Source organism: Triticum dicoccoides, chromosome 7B (assembly GCF_002162155.2).
Source record: "Triticum dicoccoides isolate Atlit2015 ecotype Zavitan chromosome 7B, WEW_v2.0, whole genome shotgun sequence".
NCBI classification, from domain to species: domain Eukaryota; kingdom Viridiplantae; phylum Streptophyta; class Magnoliopsida; order Poales; family Poaceae; genus Triticum; species Triticum dicoccoides.
Window position 1 is genome coordinate 341,213,326 of NC_041393.1, and position 12,109 is coordinate 341,225,434.

Here is a 12,109-nt window from a genome sequence, read left to right on the forward strand (position 1 = left end):
CATATGGAATAACTTTGGGGTTTAAGGAGTTTGGATGCACAAGCAGTATTCCCGCTTAGTACAGGGGAAGCGACCAACTGAGAGAGCGACAACAGTCATAAACATGCATTAAAATTAATTTACACCGAGTACAAGCATGAGTAGGATATAATCTACCATGACCATAAATATCATGAAGGCTATGTTCATTTGTTTCAACTACATGCGTGAACATGTGCCAAGTCGAGTCACTCAATTCATTCAAAGGAGGATACCATCCCATCATACCACATCATAATCATTCTAATAGCATGTTGGCACGCAAGGTAAACCATTATAACTCATAGCTAATCAAGCATGGCACAAGCAACTATAATCTCTAAATGTCATTGCAAATATGTTTACCTCATAATAAGCTGAATCAGAAACGATGAACTCATCATATTTACAAAAACAAGAGAGGTCGAGTTCATACCAGCTTTTCTCATCTCAATAAGTCCATCATATATCGTCATTATTGCCTTTCACTGGCACGGCCGAACGATGTGTATAATAATAATAGTGCACGTGCATTGGACTAATCTGGAATCTGCAAGCATTCAACTCAAGAGAAGACAAGATAATATGGGCTCTGAGTTAAATAAACAATCATGCATATGAGAGCCACTAAACATTTTCAATATGGTCTTCTCGACCCCCAACGGAATGAAAAGAAAATAAAACTATTTAAACGGGAAATCTCCCAACAAGTAAAAGAAGAATGAGAAATCTTTTTGGGTTTTCATTTTAATTCTACTACAAGCATGGAAATTAAACTAACTAATTTTTTTTTTCTTAAGGTTTATCAAACACACAAGAAGAAAGCGAGAAAGAAAATTAAACTAACATGGATAATACAATGAAAGAGTATGAGCACCAATGACTAGTTTGTGAACATGAATGTAAAGTCGGTGAGAAATATGTACACCCCCAAGCTTAGGCTTTTGCCTAAGTTTATCTAATACCAAGGACCGCCTCGCTGATATCCGTAGTTGTAGATGGGATCATACTGAGATGCAGCAGCAATCGCCTCCTGAGCAGCAACATGTTGGCGAGCTGCCTCCGCTCTCCCCTCGTGTTCAGCTGCTTCCTCCCTGGTAACAACATATCTTCCTTTTGCCTGATAATCAAAAAGGAGAGGAGCAGGAAGAGTAACATGGACGACATTGCGTCTGTCATAGATTAGTCGATAATGGAGGAATTGTTCATTCCTCCTAAGAAAATGATGATTAACCATAGCTTCATAATCTAAATAAGCAGGAGGTATCATCACATCCCCCTCTCGTGGGGCTATACCAAGATAATTACCCACACGGGTTGCATAAATTCCTCCAAATAAATCTCCAGCTCTACCATTATTCTGCAACCTACGTGCAACTATTGCCCCCAAGTTATAACCTTTATAACCTAACACAACACTCTTGAGGACACAGAGATCAGGGACACACATGTGACATGCTTCATCTTTCCCGTTAATGCATCTACCAATGAAGAGAGCAAAATAATGTATAGCAGGAAAATGAATGCTTCCTATGGTAGCTTGTGCTATATCCCTGGATTCTCCCACAGTAATACTAACAAGGAAATCTCTAAATTCAGATTTGTGAGGATCATTAATATTACCCCACTGCGGAAGTTTGCAAGCAGTTGTAAAATCCTCTAAGTCCATGGTATAAGATGTATCATAAATATCAAATAGGACACTAGGAGAATTACGCGTATAGTTATATTTAAACCTCCGCACAAAGGAATCAGTCAATTGATAGTACTGAGGACACTTATCTTGTAAGAAGACCTCCAGCTCAGCATTACGCACATACGCGTCAAATTCCTCCTTAAAGCCTGCTTCGACCATAAAATCATCGGATGGCCACTCACAAGCTCATACATCTGCATCCCTCGGTAATTCAATATCTTGCTCGCGTATAGCAATCCTGGGTCCTTTCTTTACCGAGGAACCACCTTGGTACATTCTCCTAGACATAATATTTTTTCTGAAAAATTTCTGAAATTTTAGTAACTTCAAAATAAAAGTGAATAAAACTAAACAAGATTGGTAGCAACTACTCCTACAAGTGCCTAGAGCCTATATCATGCGTTAGAATTGCTTGGGACCTCATAAATTCAACATGCAAGCTCAAGAACATGGTCACCTATGCAGCAAAAATTTGCAATGAATAAAGCACTAGAACGAAAACTAATTGGACCAATGCAGGAGTCACATACCAAGCAACAATGCCCCAAAGCAGTTTTGTGAATGGAGCTTTGAGCAAGGAGATCCAAAATCGCAGCAAAATGAGCTAGAACTCGTGCTTGAACTGGATGGGGATTTTTTTTGGGTAGAAGATGGAGTGTGTGGGTGCTGGCATAAGTGGAGGGGGGCCACCAGGGGCCCGCGAGACAGGGGGGCGCGCCCTCCACTCTCGTGGCCTGGTGCTTGCCCCTCCTGGAGTGATTTCAGTGCCTAAAATCCTCAAATATTCCATAAAAATCATACTAAATTTGCAGGGCATTTGGAGCATTTTTATTTTCGGGATATTTTTTATTGCATGGATAATTCAGAAAATAGACGAATAATACTATTTTTGCTTTATTTATTCTAAATAACAGAAAATAAAAATAGGGTACAGAAGGTTGTGCCTTCTAGTTTCATCCATCTCGTGATCATCAAAATGAATCCACTAACAAGGTTGATCAAGTCTTGTTAACAAACTCATTCCGAATAACACAGAATCGGAGAAATTTCGAATAACACTAAGTTACCTCAACGGGGATATGAAAATCCCCAACAATAAGAATATCATACTTTTTCTTGACAGTAGGGAGAGGAAATTCAAAACCGCCAATAATGATAGTTGGAACTTTTCCAATAGAATTAATGCTATGGACTTGAGATTGTTTCCTCAGAAAGTGTACCGTGTGCTCATTACCATTAACATGAAAAGTGGCATTGCCTTTATTGCAATCAATAACAGCCCCTGCAGTGTTCAAAAAAGGTCTACCAAGGATAATCGACATACTATCGTCCTCGGGAATATCAAGAATGACAAAGTCCGTTAAGATAGTGACATTTACAACCACAACAGTCACATCCTCACAAATACCGACAGGTATAGCAGTTGATTTATCAGCCAGTTGCAAAGATATTTCAGTAGGTGTCAACTTATTCAATTCAAGTCTATGATATAAAGAGACATGCATAACACTAACACCGGCTCCAAGATCACATAAAGCAGTTCAAACATAATTCCTTTTAATGGAGCATGGTATAGTTGGTACACCCGGATCTCCAAGTTTCTTTGGTATTCCACCCTTAAAAGTGTAATTAGCATGCATGGTGGAAATTTCAACTTCCGGTATCTTTTTTTTGTGATGATATCCTTCATATATTTAGCATAAGGATTTACTTTGAACATATCAGTTAAGCGCATACGTAAGAAGATAGGTCTAATCATTTCAGCAAAGCGCTCAAAATCCTCATCATCCTTTTACTTGGATGGTTTAGGAGGAAATGGCATGGGTTTCTGAACCCATGGTTCTCTTTCTTTACCGTGCTTCCTAGCAACAAAATCTCTCTTATCATAACGTTGATTCTTTGATTGTGGGTTATCAAGATCAACAACAGGTTCAATCTCTACATCATTGTTTTTGCTAAGTTGAGCATCAACATGAACATTATCATTAACATTAGCACTAGGTTCATGTTCATCACCTGATTGTGTTTCAGCATCAAAAACAGAAATATCATTGGGATTCTCAGGTGTGTCTACAACAGGTTCACTAGAAGCATGCAAAGTCCTATCGTTTTTCTTTTTTTTCTTTTTAGAAGAACTAGGTGCCTCTAAATTATTTCTCTGAGAATCTTGCTCGATTCTTTTAGGGTGGCCTTCAGGATACAAAGGTTCCTGAGTCATTCTACCAGTTCTAGTAGCCACTCTAACAGCAAAGTCATTTTTATTATTTAATTCATCAAGCAAATTATTTTGAGATTTGAGTACTTGCCCAGCTTGAGTAGCAACCATACACTACTAGGGAAAAGCCTAGCAGCAGCGCGGGTTTTGGGCCTATTAGCAGTGCAGGGGCCGGCGCTACTAATAAGGCGCTACAGCTAACTTATAGCAGTAGCGTGGGTGCCACCCGCGCTACTACTACGTCCTTTAGTAGTAGCGTGGGTAAAAACCCGCGCTACTACTACCAGCGCGGGTTTTTTTTAGTTTTTTCGAAAAAATATTTCGATTTTTTCCCTATTTTTCAAATTTCTGAATTATTTTAACCTCAAATCTCTAATCACCCCTCATCGCTGCTCAATTTAATCTCTAATCACCCCTCATCATTCCAAATCATCTAACTTCCCGGACGGTCACCCATCCTATCACTACTCCAACCTGAGCACGCTTAACTTCCGGGTTCTATTCTCCCTCGTTTCCAAGTCTGCACTTGTTGTTTTCCTGACAATAGTAAGATGTCAATCCTATTAACCTCAGGAATTTAGCTTGAGCATGAAGTCACACATTTCACTATTTGAGTTTGAAACTATTGTTCTAAAAAATTAGTAACACTAATATTTCTTGAATAATTAGTTTGACCACAGTTTGACCACAGTTTGACCATAGTTTGGCCATAGTTTGACCAGATTTGACCAAAATTCAAAAAAACTAAAATAATTATTTAGTAACACTAATATTCTAGAATAATTAGTTTGACCATTGTTTGACCACAGTTTGACCACACAGTTTGAAATTTTTTCGATTTTTTCCACTCTAGATCTTAAAAGCCCCGTAACTTTTTTTCTGTTAGGTTTTTGAGGATTTTGAAAATAAGTTTTTGAGGATGTAACTTTTCGAGTAGATGATTTTTCATATAAAAAACTTATTCATCCGAGTTAGTATGCAAAAGTTATGCCCATTTTTACAAATTCTCGAGAGATTTTGCAAATAAAGTCGAAATTCATATTTGCAAATTTTCCCAACAACTAGACCACATATCACATGGGAAACTTATTTTCTTTTATTTTTTTGACATTTTCATCATTTTCTTTTATTTTTTTAAAATTGAAAAGGCGATCCATAGGGGGGGGGGGGTAGAGTTTGAAAATGGGACCTTTAGTAGTAGCGCGGTTTTTTACCCCCTCGCTACTACTATGGCACCACTTAGTAGTAGCGAGGGCTAAAAACCAATGCTACTGCTATCAAACTTAGTAGTAACGAGGTTTTAAAAACCCGCGCTACTACTATGGCATGTCCCGGGGGGCACGGTAGAGACCGCTTAGTAGTAGCGAGGGTTAAAAACCCGCGCTACTGCTATCAACTTAGTAGTAGCGAGGTTTAAAAACCTGCGCTACTGGTAAGTAGCAGTAGCGAGGGTTTTTAACCCTCTCTACTAGTAACTTTCTGTGTATAGGCTTTTCCCTAGTAGTGATATAAGCATATTTGCTAATGAGTTTAAGTTCACCTTTAACTCCAGCCATATTATCGCTCACGCGTCCTATCTCGAAAGCATTATTCTTTAACTCTCTACCAACATAAGCATTAAAACTTTCTTGTCTAGACATAAAGTCATCAAATTCATCTAAGCACGGGCTATGAAATTTAGTAGAGGGGATTTCAACTTTATCATATCTATAGAGAGAATTTACCTTTACTACCTGTGTCGGGTTATCAAGACAATGTGGTTCTTCAACAGGCGGTATATTAAGACCATGTATTCCTTCAATAGGTGGTAAATTCTTAACATCTTCAGCTTTAATACCTTTTTCTTTCATTGATTTCTTTAACTCTTGCATATTTCGGGACTGAGAAATAAAACACCTCTCTTCTTTGGAGTGGGTTTAGGAATAGGCTCAGGAGTCGGCTTAATTGGTTCAGGAATTGCCTCAGGAATTGGCTCAGGAAGAGTCCAATTATTTTCATTAGTCAACATATTATTCAATAGTAATTCAGCTTCGTCGACTGTTTTTTCCCTGAAAACACAACCAGCACAACTACCCAAGTAGTCCTTGGAAGCATCGGTTAGTCCATATAAAAGATATCAAGTATTTCATTTTCTTGAGAGGATGATCAGGCAAAGCATTAAGTAACCGGAGAAGCCTCCCCCAAGCTTGTGGGAGACTCTCTTCTTTGATTTGCACAAAATTATATATTTCCCGCAAGGCAGCTTGTTTCTTATGAGCAGGGAAATATTTAGCACAGAAGTAATAAATCATATCCTGGGGACTCTGCACACAACCAGAAGAAAGAGAACTATACCAAGTCTTAGCATCACCCTTTAACGAGAACGGAAATATCTTAAGGATATAATAATAGCGAGATTTATCATCATGAGTAAACAGGGTGGCTATATCGTTCAACTTGGTAAGATGTGCCACAACAATTTCAGATTCAAGGCCATAAAAAGGATCGGATTCAACTAAAGTAATAATTTCAGGATCAACAGAGAATTCATAATCCTTATCAGTAACACAGATAGGTGAAGTAGCAAAAGCAGGGTCAGGTTTCATTCTAGCATTAAGAGACTGATGCTTCCATTTAGCTAATAATTTCTTAAGATCATATCTATCATTGCAAGCAAAGATAGCTCTAGCAGCTTCTTCATTCATAACATAACCCTCAGGAACAACAGGCAATTCATAATCATTGGGAGAATTTTCATCATCACTATCATCAATAATAGCATCTTCAATAATTTCATTCCCCCTAACTCTAGCAAGTTGTTCATCTTCAATAATTTCATCCACCCTAACTCTAGCAAGTAGTATCACGCACAGAAGTAGTTTCATCATAATTTTAATGCAAAGCAAAGTGGCATCATCAATAACATGCGGCATATCAGAATTCATAGCAGTAGCAGGTTTAGGTGTCGCAAGCTTACTAATAACAGAAGGAGAATCTAGTGCAGAGCTAGATGGCAGTTTCTTACCTCCCCTCGTAGTTGAGGGCAAAATCTTGGTTGTTTCGTCTTTCAAGTTCCTCATAGTGATCAACAGATATAAATCCCAAGTGACTCAGAGAATAGAGCTATGCTTCCCCGGCAACGGCGCCAAAAATTAGTCTTGATAACCCACAAGTGTAGGGGATCACAATAGCTTTCGAGGGTAGAGTATTCAACCCAAATTTATTGATTCGACACAAGGGGAGCCAAAGAATATTCTTGAGTATTAGCAGTTGAGTTGTCAATTCAACCACACCTGGATAACTTAGTATCTGTAGTAAGGTATTTAGTAGCAAAGTAGTATGATAATAAAGGTAACAGTAGCAAAAGTAATGTTTTTGGCTTTTGTAGTGATTGTAACAGCAGCAACGGAAAAGTAAATAAGCGAAGCACAAGATGTGAAAAGCTCATAGCTAATGGATCAGTGATGGATAATTATGTCGGATGTGATTCCTCATGTAATAGCTATAACATAGGGTGACACAGAACTAGCTCCTGTTCATCAATGTAATGTAGGCACGTATTCCATAAATAGTCATACGTGCTTATGGAAAAGAACTTGCATGACATCTTTTGTCCTACCCTCCCGTGGCAGCGGGGTCCTAGCGGAAACTAAGGGACATTAAGGCCTCCTTTTAATAGAGAATCGGAACAAAGCATTAACACATAGTGAATACATGAACTCCTCAAACTACGGTCATCACCGAGAAGTATCCCGATTATTGTCACTTCGGGGTTGTCGGATCATAACACATAATAGGTGACTATAGACTTGCAAGATAGGATCAAGAACACACATATATTCATGAAAGCATAATAGGTTCAGATCTGAAATCATGGCACTCGGGCCCTAGTGACAAGCATTAAGCATAGCAAAGTCATAGCAACATCAATCTCAGAACATACTGGATACTAGGGATCAAACCCTAACAAAACTAACTTGATTACATGGTAAATCTCATCCAACCCATCACCGTCCAGCAAGCCTACGATGAAATTACTCACGCACAGTAGTGAGCATCATGAAATTGGTGATGGAGGATGGTCGATGATGACAACGGCGACGAATCCCCCTCTCTAGAGCCCCGAACGGACTCCAGATCAGCCCTCCCGAGAGAGATTAGGGCTTGGTGGCGGCTCCGTATCGTAAAACACGATGAAACTTTCTCTCTGCTTTTTTTCTCCGTGAAACGGAATATATGGAGTTGGAGTTGAGGTCAGCGGAGCCTCAGGGGGGCCACGAGACAGGGGGCGCCCACAGGGGGGAGGGCGTGCCCCCCACCCTCGAGGACAGGGTGTGGCCCCCCTGGTCTTGATTCTTTCGCCAGTATTTTAAATATTTTCCAAAAAGTGCCTCCGTGGATTTTCAGGACATTCCGAGAACTTTTGCTTTCTACACATAAAACAACATCATGGCAGTTCTGCTGGAAACAGCGTCAGTCCGGGTTAGTTTCATTCAAATCATGCAAGTTAGAGTCCAAAACAAGGGCAAAAGTGTTTGGAAAAGTAGATACGTTGGAGACGTATCACCAACCTCTATTCTACTCTACCCTCGAGTATTACCCTCTGGTATCTCGAGATTATCACGGAACTACATAACCTCTTATGAGTTCTTGTAAGCAGTGATAACTCGCTGCTTATGTTAACACCTCGATGTACAAACTCTGTCAGTAAGACCTCGTTGTTGTTGTTGATGACATTCCGGTAGCCACTGATGGACGAGAACTTTGCCTATTGGTCTGCCTCATTCAACGAGCAGGAAAACGGTTCTCTTCGTCCCTCGCCCTTGGTACCAACGTTGTTGCCGACATAACTGACAAGATATTATCTGACCTGTCTTGCTATCATGGCCATACAAAAGTTAGCGCCTTCTTGTTTTTTTAACCCACATAGCGGGCCCATAACCCACAGTTCCACAAGATCGAAACTTGATTCTCCTGTATAGTGTTGATTCCGAGATATTCGTTGCACTTGGCTTCGTATATAATTCACTAGCTAACTTCCTCACCATGTTTCATTTCGGTAGCAAAGGCAACATTATTCTTCATTGGTCTGAACCCCCTTCATCACCTGTTTTAGGCATCAGTTGGATGCCTACCTAGTTGAAACTTGTTGAACCTCCTTATAGCACTCTCAATACGTTTCCTAGTGCTTCTAAAATCTCCTTCCTTGAGATAACTACCGGATGCCGATCCTTTCAGACATCCGTCCTTATAGCTTCCCCTTTATTCCACCCCTTAAAACTCGGGACGAGATTTCTTGTAGTGGAGGAGAATTGTGACGCCCAAATATTTAAGCTACAGTGATCTCCTGTTGATGATGAAACATCACCACGATTACTGTTCTTAAACTCGCGTTGGTTCGAAACCGGTTCAAATTCAAATCTAAAACAAAGTCGAAAATGAAAGTTTTCAGATGTCAAAACTAAAATGTTCACAATATTCTATAACATCACCTGATCGTTGTCATGTTGGAACCAACCTCTTTTGGATTCCCACAGTGCCCCTGGAAATTTTATTTAGTGGACCAACAGCCAATTATTTGAGCTCTTCAATTTCTAAAATTGTTAAGCACTCCCAAATGCTTTGAAACTTTTTGTACCAACCCAGGTTATTGTCTTGTATTTTTGTGCCAAGTTTTGTATTAAACAAAACTCTTTTAGTGGCCCAAAGAAAATGAACAAAAGGTAAAAACTAAAACAAGAAAATAAAAGGGGGCAACCCTCCCCCTCGCTCGGCCTCGACCCAACTGGCCTCTGACCTAGCCAGGCCAGCCTAGTCGGCCCATTCCTTCCCCTGCTTAACCCCCACCCCAACCAAACCCTAGCATGCCCCGATCCCACCCTCTCCCTCCAACGCCACCAGGGAAGAGCCCCACACTCAATCCCCCCCACCTCTCGCTCGTTGTCATGTCTAAGGGTGGCAATGGGTCGAGTTCGACTCGGGTTGAACAATATCAAATCCATATCCAAATACATGAAAAATACATGAAGACATTATGCGCCCGTCCACAAAAATATCCATGGGCGAAAAATTATGTCCGTATCCAAACCCGGCGAGTATCCATCGGGTTTCCTCAACACGTATACATGAGACATATCACAACTGCACAAGATTCACATAAGCTCTCACAAAATGACATAGCACAAGTGCATAGCATCAAATCATCTCTTGGATTCTCACAAGATGACACTGGAAAGTGCAGATCACCAAATAATCTCTCACATTCTCACAAAATGACATAACATCGAATAAACATAAGTACACAATTTTCAGTCATCGCGAAATGACATAGCAACAACACAACATCATTCTCAGTCTTAGTTTCCCACAAAATGGCATAGCACAACATCAAGCACGCACGGGTAGAACCATGTATCATCTTCCATTCTTCACCTTAGTGTTCTAGGCATCATCTTCTAGTCTTCAGTTACGATTGAATCAAACTCATCCTTGGAACTGAACATAACAAAAGCACATCTATTAAACCATGGAAATAAACAAAACAAACATTGCAAGTTCGCGACATTTAAAAGTCAAATTTAATGAGTGGAATATGTTACCATAGCTTCATCATCATCATCATGAGAAGCTATTGATCTATAACAGGGCTAACCACAATAGGGCCTTGTGCTCCATTATGGGAAGCTGTTGATTTCTACATGCAAAATAACAATCTTTAATTTCAGTTAAAGTGAGCAAAGGTACACCGCAATATCTAAACTGTACAATTTCAGTCAAAAAAATAAACTGTACAAATTTGGAAATACTGTGATCTCTAAGTTGTAGTGAATGTAGAGCTACCAACCTAAATTAATTTTCTATCTTTCTTCTTTTAGGGAATAAGGTAGACCTGAAAAAAAATTACATGTCAGATTCTAATGAATCTTAATCATTCACAACGTCTAGATTGATGTGGTAATACCTAATTACTACTCCAATTAACATGCATATCTACAAATCATGCCATGTACCAAAAACCAACTGTGACTTAGTTAGTAATCAGCGAAATTACATAATTCTGTAAATCTATGCTCCAATTGCTACTGTAAACTACTCAGTATGTACAGGAGTACTTTTTAGAAATTCAGGAACAACTTGCACACCCACGTACAGGAACACCACAGATACAATACAAGAGAGGATTTGAGGGAAAGTTACCTTGAGTGGCCGCTGTTTGGTGTGGCCATCACCTCCTCTGCACGGCCACGCTCCTCGCCGTGGTCTGCGGCTGCCTCCCGGCACACCCGTGCAATCTTGCTCCTGGACCTGGGCGCAGCAGCGCTCTTGTACGTCGAGCCGCTCCGCATCGCAGCTCAGATCTTGCGCCTCCCCGCCACTGTTGCCGCCCCGCCGTCGTACCTGGGCATGGATGTAGAAGCCGAGATGAAGGGGTCGAGGGGATATGGAGTTGGTTGTTGGGCTGCCACCGTCCAATGGTGGCGTTGGCTCCTGTAGTGATGCACCATAAGTAGAGGTAAGGCTGGTCGTAATGGTAGTATCATAGCTGGTATCATGCATTTTAACTAGGCAATTTTGATGAGGTATCGTAGCATTAAATAAAGAAAGAAAGGATGTAGTATCATATCATTATACCGTATCATATTAAATGTTATGCTACTTTGTGTCATGCATGGCAATAATTATAATACTATATGATACTAATATATGATACTGTGCATTAGGGAGGTAGTATCATACACTAGTATCATATGCATGATACTAGTATATGATACTCCTCATTACAACCAGCCTAAGGGCTGGCGGCTGTACCTAGGGTTGTGGGAGGAGCACAACGAGGAGACGGAGTGGCTGCTTAATGAGAGTCGTTTAACGAGGAGACAGAAGAATAAGAAGCGGTAGTAGAGTAGTTATAGTGGGGAAGGGATAGGGAAATTTATTTTCCATTTTTTGATAAAGAAAAAATACATTGGAAGGTGGGATAGCGTGGATCACTGAATTTGGCCCCACATGTCGTACTATCGGGGCGGGTTCGGGTGTATCCACGGATACAAAATTTTGTGCATGCCCTATCCATGAATAATCGGGTCGGGTTCGGGTGCTGTCCATGGATGTAAAAATGTAGCCAAACCCTACCGACTCGGGTCGGGTCCCCGCTGGTATCCATGTCCATGGATAAAATTGCCATCCTTAGTCACGTCCCC

General features: G+C 40.3%; 1 long non-coding RNA gene across 2 annotated transcripts; it reads right to left on the bottom strand.

Moving 5' to 3' along the window:
- Positions 1-10,067: 10,067 nt before the first annotated feature.
- LOC119337540 lies at positions 10,068-11,395 on the bottom strand. Of its 2 annotated transcripts, XR_005163368.1 has the most exons (3): positions 11,106-11,395; positions 10,508-10,602; positions 10,068-10,403 (listed from the first exon to the last, which is right to left on the bottom strand). It is a non-coding gene; the product is annotated as an uncharacterized LOC119337540 (long non-coding RNA). The 2 variants fall into 2 exon arrangements; XR_005163369.1 differs by lacking the exon at positions 10,508-10,602 and having other exon boundaries at positions 11,106-11,394.
- Positions 11,396-12,109: the final 714 nt, after the last annotated feature.